Genomic DNA, 16650 nt, shown 5'->3' with positions numbered 1-16650 from the left:
ACTCGATATTGTAACATATATAATCAAGCCAAATATGCATCAAAAGTATGGCATTTTAACCTATCAAAATGGCTAAAGTTAAAAAGAAAGAAAATGTCAAAAGTTAGTCATAATGGAAGCAATTTTCATGCACAGCTGGTAGGAATATAAATTGCTACAAAAATTGTTGGGCAGTGTTAATTTGAACTGAAAACACACCTACTGTATAATACAAAAATTCTACTCCTAGGTCACAAGAAATAAGTGTGTATTCTCTACAAAAGACGTGAACAAGAATGTGTATAGGAACTTTGTTCATCATAGCCCCAAACTGAAAAGAAGCCAAATGTCTATTATTAAAATAAAGGAGTTGTTCTGTATTCTTAAAATGGAATATTATATAATAACAAAAATGAATGATTCCATGTAAGATTATGGATGGATGGCACAGATATAATATTAAATAAAAGAGGCTAGACACAAAAGAGTACATGTTATATGATTTCATTGGTGTAAATTTCAAGAGCATACACTAGTGGTCAAAACAGTGCTTAACTTCAGAGAATGTTGATTGGAAAGAAAAATAAGGGGTTTTTGGGTTGTGAAAAAGTTTTATGTATTTGGTTACAGGGGTATATATGTACAAAAAAAATATCAAGGCTGGGTGTGGTGGCTTATGCCTGTAGTCTCAGCACTCTGGGAGGCTGAGGTGGGTGAATTGCTTGAGTCCAGAAGTTAGAGATCAGCCTGGGCAACATGGCAAAACCCCGTCTCTACAAAAATAAAAATAAAAAGTTATCTGGGTGTGGTGGTGCTTGCCTGTAGTCCCAGCTACTCAGGGGTCTGAGGTGGGAAGATCGTTTGAACCTGGGAGGTTGAGACTGCAGTGAGCTATGATTGCATGACTGCACTCCAGCCTGGGTGACAGTGAGACCCTGTCTCAAAAAATAAAAAAGAAAAAGAAAAAGAAAAAAAAGAGAAAAGAAAAAAAATCAAGCTATACTCAGTTTTATTATAAGCTATAGTATAAGTAATATGTACTTTACCGTATGTATTTTAGAATCCATCATTTTTAAATTGAATGTTTTCATACAACTATATTGGCTTGCTTCTCTACAAATTGGAAATCTTGCCATCACAACTTTGCACATCTCATCTGCATCAAAAGATAAAAGGTTTGAATGAAAGCAAGTAGATTTTATTTTTTGAAAGCTCTGAGATATCTCACTGCCCTCTTCAGTTCTCATTGACAGAAATAAGTCATTATTTCTGTATTATTGAAAGTGGAGCAACATATTTGCTTCCTCAAGCCTTTATTGTGTTTCCTGAAAGCCAGTTCAAGAGCTAAGAAATAATCCAATTACTACTCAGTGTTTGTGAGGAGCAGTTCATATCCATTACCACTGGAACATCATGTTCTTCTTTTTATAGGCTTTTGCCAGTGGAAAGACTGATAGAAGTGTGCAGAATGAGGGACCGTTATAGGATTTCCCTGAAGTTTCCTTTTCCTAATGAATACACTCCTTCATTGTAATAGATTGACCTTTGAACACTAATGTAAATCTTATGGCTGGGTATTTTAGTAATTGCTAGAACCTTACTAGTTGGGGTTGTTAATTCACCCTAAACAAGGACCACATGCAATTAATCTTTTTCTAATTCTTGACACCATGGTTTACAATTATTGATCCCTTTTTAAAAACCAGTTATATATCTTAGTCTTTTACAAATGGACACAAAACTGCAGGTCCCTTAAATGATTTTAGTGTCAGAAGAAAAGAGCCCTTAGTAACCCATCAAAGTTGGGTCTATAATGCTTAAACTCATTTACATATAAGAGTAGCATTAACTGTTAAAGCCAAGAGCATCCTTTGCAAGTAATATATGAATTAAACTATTCCATTCACCAAAACTACATTTGATCTGCCCCATCTTCTTGTATGCTTAGTTGGTAACTGACAAGGACAATTCAGGCCTGCCTTGTACCTTATGAATCAGAGCTGACAAGAACAGACGCAGTCCTGACTGCCATAACATTGTCTGTCACGCTGATATTCAACTTTCAGGACCAGGGACAGCAGAGAGCAGTCCTAGGAATCTTTACACAAACTCCCTTTGCCCTCTGAACAACTCTCTGAAACGAAATGCTATCTGCTTGTGGTCCAAGCCAATTGAAATGTTATAATGCATTTCATGACTGAGGGATACTTTCATTTTATATTTTCAATTTCTCAATTCACTTACTTCTCCAGTGAAATGGATCCTTAAAAAAAAAGTAACTTCCAGTAGGGCAGTAGTGGCAAATCCTGAATGAGAGGAAACGTGGAGACAAAAATTTAGTGTTTGCAAGATTCACACTGAACTCTCTCTTCACCGATCAGCTCCTTGCTGTCTTTGCTTGGTTTATGGTAAGCCTTCAGTTCATCTCTTGGACCTCATTTTAACATCCTTATTGATCTGAGCTCTCAGCCATTAGCTTGGTATCCTCATGGCCTTCTTGTCTCCTTTTCCTGCTTTGGTTCTTTAAACTTTTTTAGAACTAAAGTCTTCTGCTAGTCTTCCAACACCCTCCAACTGAATCCTAATAAGGAGCTCCATCCATTTTTTTTCTTCTTCTTGGCCATAGTGTCAGAGAACTGGCTCCTGAATACTGATATATAAATATCTTGTCTTTGAGTATGTTTTCTCTGCTTCCTGAAAATTTAGGGGAATATATCCTGAGAAAAAATGCCTTTGGCATTATATATATTTTTAAGTTGAAAAATATCTTACAGCCAGGCACAGTGGCTCACACCTGTAATCCCAGCACTTTGGGAGGCTGAGGCGGGAGGATCATTCGAGCCCACGTGTTTGAGACCAGCCTGGGCAACACAGTGAAATCTTGTCTCTGAAAAAATAAAAACAAAAATTAGCCAGGAATGGTGACAAGTGCCTTTTGTCTCAGGTACTCAGGAGGCTGAGGTGGGAGGATCACTTGACCCTGGGAGATCGAGGCTGCAGTGAGTTATAGAGAGAGATTTTGTCTCAAAAAAAAGTCTTCCAGTAAGCTTAATATACCAATTAATACTTTTTATCATTACTAGAAACATGGTAACCACATGATGAAAATATAAAGCATTAACATTTGTAAAATTTATCTTTTAAATGCCTATTTTCTCTTGAGTGTGCTCTACTAAAACCTTTGCCACTAACAATCCCACAAAACATCCCTTGTCAAAGTCGCCAATAATCTTCATATTGTTAAATCTAATGGCCAATTCTTAATCTTCAGTTTATCTTAATCTTCAGTTTAACAATATTTGAGAAAATTGATGTCCTTCAACTTACATAATATAGTTATTTTTAATTTATATTCTAAGAGAACACACTCTGTTGATTTTCTCCCTACTTTTGTGGTCAATTTTTATCAGTCTCCTTCATTTTGTCCTCCTCTCTCCCAATTCTAAATCTTGGAGTATGCCTCAGTATTTATTTCTTGGGCAGTTTATTCTTCTTCTCTTTTCACTGCCTTGATGATCTTACATAATCTCAAATTAAAATGTTAACTGGATGATGTTAACAGCCAAATTAAATTTCCCGCCCTGAAGTTACATTATGAGCCCTGAAGCCCAGACTCATAAATCTAACTTCTTTTTCAGCATTTTCACTTGAGTGTCTAGTAGGCAGCTCTCACTTACCAAGCTCCATATCAAACTCTTCATCTCCCTACCTGAAACCTGTTACTGGTTTTCATCAGCTGAGGAAATGACAGTTCTGCCTTGCCAGCTACTCAGACAATTGGTTCTGAGTGCTTACCCCCCAACTTTATGTGTTTCTTTCCCAACACTCTCACTTGCATCCTTCTTTAGAAGGACTGTCTGCTAAGGACTGCAGTTAGGGTATCGGAGGAGAGATTTGTTGCTGTCATGTAAGACATGCCTTTCGCCTTCCACCATGATTGTGAGGCCTCCCCAACGACATGGAACTATGAATCCGTTAAACCTCTTTTTCTTTATAAATTGCCCAGTCTCAGGTGTGTCTTTAACAGCATCATAAAAACAGACTAATACACCTGGCTACTTTATTAATCAATTATTTTCATGTGTGTCTTCTTATTAAAGTTTGCTTTTGGGGACCTGGCTTAAGACAGGTAGGTGTTACAAAATTGTTGTTAGCCTTATATGTCCAACATTTTTACGTAAAAATAACACAAGGCACTTTTTACAGTAGGGATTTGTTCTTTTATCTACCACTCTCATAAGACAGGAACAGAACCTGTAGCTGATTTTAATCTCAGAAGGCCAAAACCAGTTCCAAGCTATTTGCTGAAACATCTTTGTCTTTCTCATTTCTGTGTGCTTTCACAGATTAATGCATGTAGTATTCAATAAATGGTCAATAAGAACATATGACAATTCAAAATATATTTTCTGCTGTTAGAGTGATAGAGATTATGATTCATGCTCTAACTGGCTTGCAGTCGATGATTTTAAAATGCTAGCAAAACATGCTTCTTCTCCCCATAAAGGCAAGATGAATAGGTCACAGACTGAGAAGAAATCTGGTTCTTCAAAAATTCTTCTTGCTTCACCACCTTAGGCTTCTTCAAGTAATATTCACTACTGGGAGTGCCACGAGGTTGAAGTAGAACTTCTCTCTCATTCTTCTAATTAACTGTTTTATCATTCTTTTTTTTTTATCTCTCCTGACCAATATGCAAGCTAAAGTATTGAAAGTAAAGAAAAAGAGATTTCATGGCCAGGAGCAGGCTCATGCCTGCAATTCTAGCATTTTGGGAGACTGAGGCAGAAGGATTGCTTGAGCCCAGGAGTCTGAGACCAGCCTGGGAAACATAGCAAGACCCTGTCTCTATTTTAAAAAAATAAGAAAAATGTGAACAATTAGAAAGGTACAAATAGTACAAGACAAATTCTCATTGGGTTTTATATTCTCAGAAACATCACCATTTTTCTGGCAAAAATGAATGTGTTATGTATGGCGAGAAGTACAATTTGTTCTCAGTGCAAGCTCAACTCTGTAATTTATGCTGATTATAAACAAAAGGAATAAGGGTAAGTTAAATCTCCAGAAAATCTCAAACCTAATTCCATTCAATAGTCTCAAACTCTATCTCAATATCTGCATGAGCATGATTATCAAGTAATCAAATTTACTAGATTCAATTTTGGCTGCTTTAATTTACACCTCTCTCTGACTAGCAACATTGCTCATAGTTAATGAAATGGCCCCAGAGGATGCAGACATAGAATGATGGTTTAAATTGACTACTAATGGATGCCTAAGAATGGAAGGGGCATGGGTTTTCAAGGTGGTTAAGCTATCCGCAAGAGCAAGCTGTGAGTGACATAGTAACAGCTGTCTGTATCAGGCTTGAATGAGAAGGCATTTGGACATGTTAGGTAATTATTTTATACTTGTGTCACTTTAGTAATACAGTTTAGCTGAGGAAGCTGCTCATTTAGCAGACACATTGTAGCAGTTTTCCAGATTGGGTTGCCAGTCCCAGCAAGAGCTCCACATGTCTCTTTGCCTATTCTTTATTTCTTCATCTAGCAACACAAAACCACCATCCAACTTTTCGTCATTTTACACCTGGATTTTGCCATGGTTAAAACAGGGCTTCATTCAGTGAGAATAATCTGGATCACACAACAGATATTATTTACCAGTTCAGAAATCTACAGTCTCTCCACGTTATTTCTTAGAATGTCAATCTATCATTCTCCTATTAAAGAGACTCATAGCGATGGAAACACTTTAATTTCAAACACAGATTTTCTTATTTCATATGGCCAGCCTTTGTATCGTTCTTGGCTTATCCTCTCCTATCTCTCATTCCCCCATTGTCAGGCTCTTTCTAATATTATCTCCTTTTGTGGAACACATTTTGGTGCTTCATAATTATTGTTGCTTGTTCAAATTTCACCTTCTAAGAGAAGCCACTCCTGTCTTCCCCTCCCAGCATCCACAAACCACACTTTGTGTCCCCAGAGGGCTTAATTTACTGTTTATATAACTGTCATAACTGAAAATTCATTATCTGTTTCAAACATTTTGGGTTTGCAGTGATAGTGGAACATGTATTAGTATTCTCATTAAATGAAAAATTTGGAACTGGAAGTCAGTAGAGTAGTCAAGGAGAGGAATATACTTAAATTTACCCACTTCAACTGCCTCTCTGCTTCTATTCTCAGTGTTTTATCATCAATTTCTTTCTACAAACGTCCCTATTGTGGTGCTGGACTAACATAATTAAAATAGCAAGCACAGAATTAAGACATAATATAAAAAATTTGAGACATATGCAAATCAACTAAGTTCAAGTGTTGATTTTATCAGTGCTTCTTTTATGGCAAGCCTTGGGTGGTGTCAAGGAATCTGATTTTTCAAAATAATGTAAGATAATTATAATGTAAGTTGCTCAAGCACACACTTCTAGAATCTCCAAAATAAAGAATAGGCTAATTTTAAATTGGTCCAACAATAGGGGAATGGTTATGCACATAATAATATATTAAATGCAGTGTTGTACGGTCATAAACAGATGTGGTTGTTTAAAATATAGCCACATTTAAAGATGCATGCATAAATACAAAACATATTGTAATATGTTTACTTTCCATATCACTAAGCAGTAGTTTATCATTTTATATTTTTATGGACATTTTTACTTGTTGTATTAGTCCACTCTCTTTTATAAAGAACTGTCTGAGACTGGGTAATTTATAAAGGAAAGAGGTTTAATTGACTCAGTTCTGTATTGCTTGGGAGGCCTCAGGAAACTTACAGTCGTGGCAGAAGGCACCTTCTTCACAGGGCAGCAGAACAGAGTGAATCCAAGCAGGGGAAACTCCAGACGCTTATAAAACCATCAGATCTCATGAGACTCACTCATTATCACGAGAACAGCATGGGGGAGACCGCCCCCAAGATTCACTTACTTCCACTTGGCCCTGCCCTTGACACATTTGGATCATGGAGATTGCAATTCAAGGTGAGATTTGGGTGGGGATACAAAGCCAAACTATATTATTAGTCAATCACAGCATCTAAGAATTTTTCTTAAAATCAGAACCATGGACATCTCCCTACCATCTCGAGAGGGCATTAGACAAATCCCTTGCATTGGCAACAGTTGTGTGGTCTTTACATTAAAAAGCGCAAATAGATCACACACATTTATTTATTTATTCCTACACCCAATGATAGTAAGATAATAAAATGATAAAGAGAAGAGTGGAGGGTGTATTTGAATAAATCACAGAAATTCTGAACACAGAAACACATATGGAAGAGTATTGGTATTGAGCATGGAAAGTGGGTGAATCCTTTATCTTAGACACTTGTAGAGAGTGATTAGGGCAAGGGGGAGGAAAATTATTTAACCCTGAGAAACTTGTAAATCAATGAAACAAGGTACATGATAGTTATAAGAGACACACAGGGAGGAAACAGAAGAAGAATGATTAAAAGATGCATATCAAATTATTGAGCCTCCATCTTTTTTCCTCTTCACCACATGGAATACTAAGTTAGTGTCTGGAATAGGAATGCAGAGATTTCCTCCCTAAATAAAGTAAATGTGACTACATACAAATTAAAACCATCTTCATTAAAAGGAAACCAGCAAGTAAGAAACCTGGGAGGCGGAGCTTGCAGTGAGCTGAGATCCGGCCACTGCACTCCAGCCTGGGCGACAGAGAGAGACTCTGCCTCAAAAAAAAAAAAAAAAAAAAAAAAGAAACAATGAACTGGGAATGTTTATATTTGTAACATACACAAGTGACTAAATGTTTGTACCTAAAATATGTAAAGAATTTCTAAAAGTCAATATAAAAGACAAACAACTCAATCTAAAAGTGGCCAGAGGATACAGACAGGTTTGTGGGAATGAATGAGCCTGATTAGTACTAAAGAAAATTTAAATTAAAAGAATAATACACTGTCCTGTAACTGAAACTATAAAAAGAGGAGGGGAAATTGTACACTAACCTCACAAAAGTGGTTATCTCTAGAAAAGAAATAGAGGTAGTAAATAGAAGGTAGAAAGAGGTCAACGGGGTGAGAGTTATATCTTTTGCATTATATTGTTTTAAGCAAAAACCTCTGAAACTAAGCAAAAAGAAATAGGAAAGGATGGCAGGGAAGAGATGGGGAGGGAAGAAGAACTCAGGTAATTATAAAGATGCTTTAAAATTACAGTACTTTATGCCTTGTCTTCTGCCTCTTCATACATGAAAAGACTTTGTAGAATAAAATAATATGTTTATTAGGGTCATTTCTGATAGAACATGCCAATAGGTATGCTTACAAGATACCCTGTGATTGGAATCTACCTTTAAATAATAATTTTCTCTTAACATAAAGATGGAAATAGAAATGACTGTCTGCAAGCCTAGTTATACTATTTCCATAAAAGCTGACATTACCTATATATTTGCAGAATAGAATATATATATATTCTATTCTGCAAATATATAGAATATATAAATTCCATGACATTCCAGAGGACTTTGCTTTGCTCACAGAATTTTGTAGTACAATATTTTGAATCCCACTATGCAAAATGCATTTAAAAAGCCAGGAAATATTTCTCCCAAAATCTATCATTATTCTTCTTAGCAGGATGTTTGCACAACATATTTTACCTCCTGTATACCATGATCCTTTGGGAGGGAAAGATCTAGGTGATCTGAATGATGTTTATCTACAAGGTCTGTAGAGAGATGTCTGGATCCCTTGACACTTTCTAGTGTCCTAGCTAATAATATAGGTACCAAGAAATACCTGCAAAACTCCACAGCAATGACTGAGAAGTCAAGTGAGAAATTTTGAAGGTCTGGGTGTGATAATTCCCACAAAAATAAGAGAGAATAAGGGCAAATGAGATGTAAAGAAGTGGTTTCAGTGAATAAACTGGAAGCTATTCACCTTTGTCAACAGAAAGCATATTTGAAGAGACAAAACCCCAAAGATTATGCTCCAAACTAGTTATTCTGTTTTTAAATGTCCAAATCTACTGTGGTATCTCCTTTATGGACATTGGTTTTAATTACTATTCACCTAGGGAACTGAAACTGAGTTTCCTAAATAAGAAAATATATCGTTTTTGTTTTAAGAAAAGCTATTTAATCTATCCTACAAGTAAGGGTAGATGAAGGAAATGCATTTACTCCATCTTACAATTACTTCATGTTTCATTAGGCTGCCCACAGGCATTCTGTGTTTATGGTCTGCTGCACTCCACAATAAAGCTATTATTCGTGAGCACTTCCCTGCTGGCTAACCACATTTTGGCTACTGCTTATGTTTATTTATGAGTCTCGCTTGGGAAAGGATTTGCAAAGTCTGATGGGAAGTCCTCACATGTATGTTTACACTTCTCCAGGCTTAGGCATCTCAAGAAGAGAAGTGGCCACAGTGTCACCAGTCTCCAGAATGAATTATGCAGCAAGACACATCATCGATAACCAGATAGAACACTCCCTCAATATTTAAAGGGCAATGGCAATGATGGAAAGAAGGAGACTGACATGATTCCAGTTCTGTGGGATCACTGGATTCAAGCAACATTGAGAAATAATTTTTCCGCTCAATCCTTACCAAGCAAAAATAATTATCAGGGAGAAAAAGCAGCATTATCTCTCCCAGGGAGAGTATGACATAAGATGTTGCCACTATTGTCTCTGCAGCTGAGGTTTCTACTTCCTGACCCTTGATTTCCTGCATAGGTAAAGAACTGTGTTAATTGGGGTTCTTCAAACAATAGGATATGCCAAAGAACTCTATCTTTCTTTCTATCTATCTATCTATCTATCTATCTATCTATCTATCTATCTATCTATCATATATCATCTATATATCTTAGTCCATTTGTACTGCTATTACAGAATACCATATATAATTATAAACAATAGATTTTTTTCTCACAGTTCTGGAGGCTTGGAAGTCCAAGATCAAGGTTCTAGAAGGTTTGGTGTTGTGTGAAGGCTGCTATTTGCTTCCAAAGCGGTATCCTGTTGCTGCACTCTCTGGAAGGGACAAACACTGTGTCTTCACATGGTGGAAGGGATACAAGGACAATAGTGTCAAATGCTGTGTGAAGTCTCTTTTATAAAGCCTTTAATCCCTCATAAGTGCTCATGACCTAATCACCTTCTAAATGCCCCACCTCTTAATACTATTGCATTGGAATAGTGTTGTTTCAACATAAGTTTTGAAGGAACACAAGCATTCAAACGATAGCTCACTCTATCTATCTATCTATCTATCTATCTATCTATCTATCTATCTATCTATCTAATCTATCTATTTATATCTATCTAATCTATTGAAAGAGAGTGAGAAAGAGAAAAATTTACTATAATGACTTGATTCATGTAATTGTGGGGTCTGGCACATCTGAATTCCATAGGATAAGATGACAGGCAGGAAACTCAGGCAAGAGTTTCACAGATTCCTACTTTGCTGTTTCTCAGTGTGGAGGTTTATTCTTTGGACTTTCAGGATGAACCAAAGCTAGGCACTTCTGTATGCCAGTCAGCAAGGAATCGTTTTGTGGAGTGCAGAGCGTATAATACCCATTGAGAATTGATCGTAAAGAAATTTAAGAGGGTTCCTGTGCTAGTTATTAAGCATTTATCTCTCAGTTCCAAATCTACCATCTATATTCTCCATGGTGATAATGGGGCAAATGTCTTTCTCCTTTGTCAGTTGACTCTCTATTTAGTGCTAACAATAGGGGGACCTAGAAGATATTGGGAGACAGGAAGAGGTGAGAAAGAACTTACCACGTCCTGTAAGCTTGCTGTTGCTGTCTCCTTCACTCCAGCAATGGCACTTAACCTAGCAATATCAGTTGGTTCCAGTGTCTATGTGTCTCACCTGCACACTTAGTGACCTTCGCCAGGCCAGCTTGTTTTTTAGCCCCAACATTCTTGCTCCACCACATGTTTGGGGTCCTGGACACTCCAGTAAGCTCTTCCTGAATCCACCTCTTAGAAAAGAGGTACTGGGTTAGATATGATAGCATTTATATTTTGTGCTATGACACTTACACATTCTGACATAAGCATGTGGAATTTCTTGCTATTTTATTTCCCAGGGTTAATTTTGTATATGTGTATGAAGACAAAAAATAGGATGTATTTTTTTGTTTGTTTATTGGTAGCTACCAAGATACCTAAGATTGATTGACCAGTATTTGTTGATGATACCAAATAACGTTATTTTACAAGGCATCTTTAAAGATGTTAGCTTTCTGAAACTGAAACATTTATTTAAGCCTCAGACAGATAACACACACTTGACCACCACCCCTCCCCCATTCATTTGTATCATCAATTAAAAGAGCTTAGAAAACATAAAACTTTAATGCTCATTTTAACTGAAGGCTTGTGGGCTAACAACCACAGTTTATAAATGGCACTTTGGTATTCTGAAGCTAAACATTACACGAAGTCTATGCATGGTGTTCAAAAGAAGGAATGATAAAGGTAGCTTTAAGAATGTAGTATCAACTCCCAACATTTCTGACTGGCTTGAAAATCTTTCAAAAAATACGGCAGTTTTTTGAACTGTTCAATCATTAGGTTTGATTAAAGTGGCCCAATTTAGTTTTAGGAAGATACACATGACATTCTACATGTGGCTTGGAAGTTTTTGATTGAAAGGGAAAAAAAAGGGCAAATCTCTTGATGTTCGATTTTGTTTTTTCTTTTTTTGAGACAGGGTCTTGCTCTGTTACCCAGGCTGGAGTATAGTGACACGATCACAGCTCTCGACTTCCCAAGCTCAAGGGATCCTCCCACCATAGCCTCCTGAGTAGCTGGGATCACAGGCATGTGCCACCATACTTTGCTAATTTTTAAAATTTTTATAGAGTCAGGGATCTTGCCATCTTGTCCAGGTTAGTCTCGAACTCTTGGCCTCAAGCAATCCTCCTGCCTCAGCCTCACAAAGTACTGGGATAGCAGGCATAAGCCACTGTGCTAGGTTGAAACTATTTTTAAATTTAAACAGTTTTATTTGTGGTAAAATACATATAAAATTTTCCATCTTAACAGTTCAGTAGTGTTAAGTGTAGGCATATCGTTGTGCAACCAATCTCTACAACTTTTTCGTTACAAAACTGAAATTCTTTACCCGAATCAATAATTATCCAATCTCTTTTCACAACCCCTGGCCGCTACCATTCTGTTTTCTGTTTTTATGAATTTGATGACTCTAGATATCTCATGTAAATTGAATCATGACGTAGTTGTCTTTTTGTGACTGGTTCATTTCATTTAGCATAATGTCCTCAAGGTTCATCCATGTAGTAGCATGTATCAGAATTTCCTTCCTTTTTAAGTGTGAATAATATTTATTTGTGTGTATACATCATATTTTCTTTATCCATTCATCTGTCAATGAATACTTGAGTTGTTTCCACTTCTTGACTACTGTGAACAATGCTGCTATGAACATGGGAACACTGATACTTCTTCAGGACTCTGATTTCAGTTCTGTTGAACACATACCCAGATATGGAATTGCTGGATCATATGATAATTCAACTTTTAACTTTTGGGGGAACTTCCATTAAACAATAGCAACTACACCATTCCCACCAACAGTGCAGAAGGGTTTTACATTCCCACCAACTGTGCAGAAGGGTTCCAATATTTCCACATCCTTCCCAACACTTATTTTCTGTTGTTTGTTTGTTTGTTTTAAACAGTAGCCATTCTAATGGGTATAAGGTGATATCTCATTGTGGTTTTGATCTGGATTTCCCTAATGACTGGTGATGTTGACTATCTTCCCCTAAGCTTGTTGGCCGTTTTCATGTCATCTTTGGAGAAATGTCTATTCCAGGCCTTTGTACATTTTAAAATCAGAGTATTTTGTTGTTGCTGTGGTTAAATTGCAAGAGGTTTTTTGTTGTTGTTGTTTTGTTTTTTAGTATCCTGGAGAGTAACCCGGTTACTGGTTAGATATCTGATTTGCAATTCTTTTCTCCTATTCATACATAGGTTGCTTTTTCACTGTGTTAATTATGTTCTTTGATGCACAGATGTTTTTACTTTTGAAGTAGTTTAAATTACCTATTTTTCTTTTTGTTCCCTGTAAGAAACTATTTTTAAGAAATTAGGAAACATCTCAAGATGAAGTCATTAAGCCAAGCTGAATGAAGACAAGAAGTTGTTTCACTGATTTGGTTGCATAACATGTTCGAGTCTTCCTCCTAGTGGGTGAGTATGGAAACTACTGACAGTACAATGTTCTCAAACTAGATTCAGAAGATTCCCAAAACATTCAGTTCTTCTATTCTCTTATCTCAAGCAAACACTAAATTTTCGTTGTTGGTTCAACTCAGGAAAAGTTACATTGTCAAATTTGATTCCACACAGGTGTCAGAAACAAAACCCCAAAACTATGTACTGTAAATTTGCATTTTGTTATCTATGAGTTCAATTTAAAAGTCAAAGTAATGTTACCATGAGTAAAATGTTCACAGTGAGCAAGAAAACAAAATCAACCACCCCTCATACTAAATCAAAGTGGCAGAGATGATTTAGGTAATTATTTTTAAACTGAACATCTCTCTATCATAGGATATAACCATGCCAGAGGGTCCATTTGGAAGTGGCCCAGATGAAACATGCCATAAAGCCAGAAACTGTAATTCAAAAGTTCTAAATGAAAATGCTCAAGTTTCATTGAGGCAAGAGGCTTTGGGTGTGCAGTTGCAATACAAGCAGCTGTTTTTGTCGCTCAGCCTTAAGCCTGGGTTTGTTTCTTTCTTTTCTTCTCTTTCAATTTTTTTTTTTTTTTTTTTTGAGACAGAATCTCATTCTGTCACACAGGCTGGAGTGCAGTGGCACTATCTCAGCTCACTGCAACCTCCCCCTCCCGGGTTCAAGCGATTCTCATGCCTCAGCCTCTCGAATAGCTGGGATTACACGTGCCTACCACGACACCCATCTGATTTTTGTATTTTTAGTAGAGATGGGGTTTCACCATGTTGGCCAGGCTGGTCTCGAACTCCTGAACTCAGGTAATCCACCCACCTCGGCCTCCCAAAGTGCTGGGATTATGGGCATGAGCCAGCACACCCAGCCTAAGTTTGTTTCTAACATGTCAGGTGTCAATGTCTGGTGTCACCTCTAAAAAATGCTGTTTGAATATAAGCTGCAGTTGGGTCTTTGAGACTTTCTTTTGAAAGGATGCTGGTTAGCGTGTTTTTCCTCCTCTTCTCTGGGTAACACAAATAATGAGCTGTCACTGATAAAGTCCCAGACACCAATTAAATTTCCAACAGTTGCCTATGACATCTCCCTTCACAGGGGGCCTCTGAATTACGTGTTGTCATAGTAAGAGCCTATGATCTTGGCCATACTGCCTCAGCTCCTGGCTCTCGTATTGCCCTTAAAAGACCAATGCTTGCTTGTGTTTCATCTTTCCTTATGCAGTTTTGGAGCATGCATTATGAGTGGCTGATTTTCAAGAGGACATGAAGGTACAACAAATGGTGAGTGTCCTGTGATGGAGGTTCCTGTATTTTGAATTACTCATTCTATCTGGATTCTACTTACCTAACACACACACACACACACACACACACACACACACATTCTTTTTAGCTATTGGAAAAAAAATGACCTCTATACTATTGATTCCTCCATAATTTTCCAGCCCTTATTAATGTGTTTATGGGACAAAATGACTATTGCCTCAGTCTTGCAAACAAAAAGACTATGAACTTTATGTAGTAGAGTTTTTGTGCACGGCTTATTTAAAATATTTCCTCCTCCTTTGGTCAATTCTTTGGGAACTACATTGTTCTGTTCCTTGTGGTCCTAGTTAGACTGTCAGTCCAGGTAGGGGATTTAGGGTTAGTTATAAGGTTGATATGATAATGGTTATAAAGGGTTGCCCTTTGGGTGATTAAAGAACATTTTACTAGGAAGATGTCTATTTGTACCTCCACAATTAAACTATAACATGTTTGGCCAGCAGGGATTTGCAAATTTTTAACTGGTAAATCACAAGGAGTACTTAATTTCATGCTTTTATTAGAAAGTGCCTACAGAAGGAAGAAGGTAACAATAACCCGGTAGAGCACCATACCCACTAAAGATATTGGTGCCCTGAAATTGAGTACCATGTGGACATGCAGACATGCATCAGAAGCTACTTCCAGGCAGTACATTTCCAGCTGGGTAGTGTTTATCCACTATCTTAAGAAAAAATAACTGCAAAAAGTGTTTTCCTTGTAAGTCCAAAGAGAACCAGTAAATACTTAACAAACATCTAGTTATTGATTAGATAGAGATTAGTCATGATCTATAATTTAGGAATTAATGCAAAATACATATTTTGTGTGGTAAGGAATACTGAAGAGAAGAATCCTAGAAGTTCAGCATTTTTTGAGAAATTGTGTGGTATAGCATTCAAGCACAGTACATACTAATTTTTAATCAGTTGAGTATGGTCATTGCTATTTCGAAATGGGATTGTTTCCAAAGACTAAGTGCCCTTTTCCAATTGAAACAGTTCCTAGAAAAGCAGAAAGTCTTGGGCTGGCAGTAACCAGAAGCCGTGCTACTTGCTTTAGAGTGAAATCATCCAGAAGGCAAGGTTTAAAAAAGTAACTAAATTTAATCTGCAAGCATCCAGGGATTTAATCAATGACTTCATTGTGATTCATATGCCTGCTCTTGGAAGAGTAGAATATCTCCTATTCCCTCCGAAAATGCCCATACTACATCTTACACTAGTGGGTCTATTTCATGCCTGGAGGAGATTTGAAAAGTGAGGTCATTTAAGTTTTAGTGTATGGCTCAATTCTATCTAAATTTAGTGGTGTGCCAGGGCTTCTCCATGTTGCTCAGAATCTATGATGGGCTTCTCTCCATGGGCAATTCCATAAAAACAGCACTTTGTCTGACATGAGATAAATTTACCAGAAGCAATATTTTGTAGCAAACCAGAGGAAGCAATGCAGGGGCAATTTCCAAAGGTGCACAGCTGGTGAGGATGTGTGTGCAATGCTGTTGTTATGAAGACTCTAAATCTAGAAAGATTCTAATTCTAAGTCATTCATTTTTGGTCAATCACTTTTAGCCTCTTTAAATTTTTAGGCATCATTTTAGCTCCCTTAATGGAACTGTCATGTGTGGATTTTTCTAGTACTTAGTTGAAGTTATTTATATTTGCAGTCTGCCTCTGGTTTTCAAGGTTATGATTTCTGCCAATCTGGCCATTGCTACCTGCTCTGTTTTGTTAACTTATCCTTTCTCTGTTTGTTCTAAATTTCCCTCTTTCAAGATATAAGGGAAAGACTGTTGTCATGGTAAACTGGGATTTGGTGAACATGTTTGTGTTCATCACAGCCCTACATTTTATGAGTTTTATAGACTTCAATCATATCCCCTGTCAGCTTCAGTGTTTGCAGATGGAATCATACTAATCCTCTAAGGCTGTCTGCATACAGCAACGGCCCTGGACTTTTAATCATCCTGTTCTTCTTCTCTGAGCCTTTTTCTGCTGTGTTTTGATTTTACTGAAATGCACAGACCTGGACAGTGGGTAATACCCTTACTGCAGTTTTAAATATGTATATTTCTAATATATATACACTTACAAATATACATATATTCTTTTATGTATATGTGTACATATATA

General features: G+C 37.0%; 1 long non-coding RNA gene across 3 annotated transcripts in view; it reads left to right on the top strand.

The window, feature by feature from the left end:
- The window catches only part of LOC103880637, a 909354-nt gene that overhangs the window by 123058 nt on the left and 769646 nt on the right, over positions 1–16650 (top strand). For all 3 annotated transcript variants that reach the window (XR_004180718.1, XR_004180716.1, XR_004180715.1), the window contains exons 2-3: positions 13094–13214; positions 14436–14494. This is a non-coding gene — a long non-coding RNA (uncharacterized LOC103880637). The remainder of the gene's footprint in view (positions 1–13093; positions 13215–14435; positions 14495–16650) is intronic.

Source organism: Papio anubis, chromosome X, assembly GCF_008728515.1.
Source record: "Papio anubis isolate 15944 chromosome X, Panubis1.0, whole genome shotgun sequence".
In the NCBI taxonomy this organism is placed as follows: Eukaryota; Metazoa; Chordata; class Mammalia; order Primates; family Cercopithecidae; genus Papio; species Papio anubis.
Note: the sequence above shows the minus strand (reverse complement) of the source record. Positions and strands in the feature narration are given on the sequence as shown.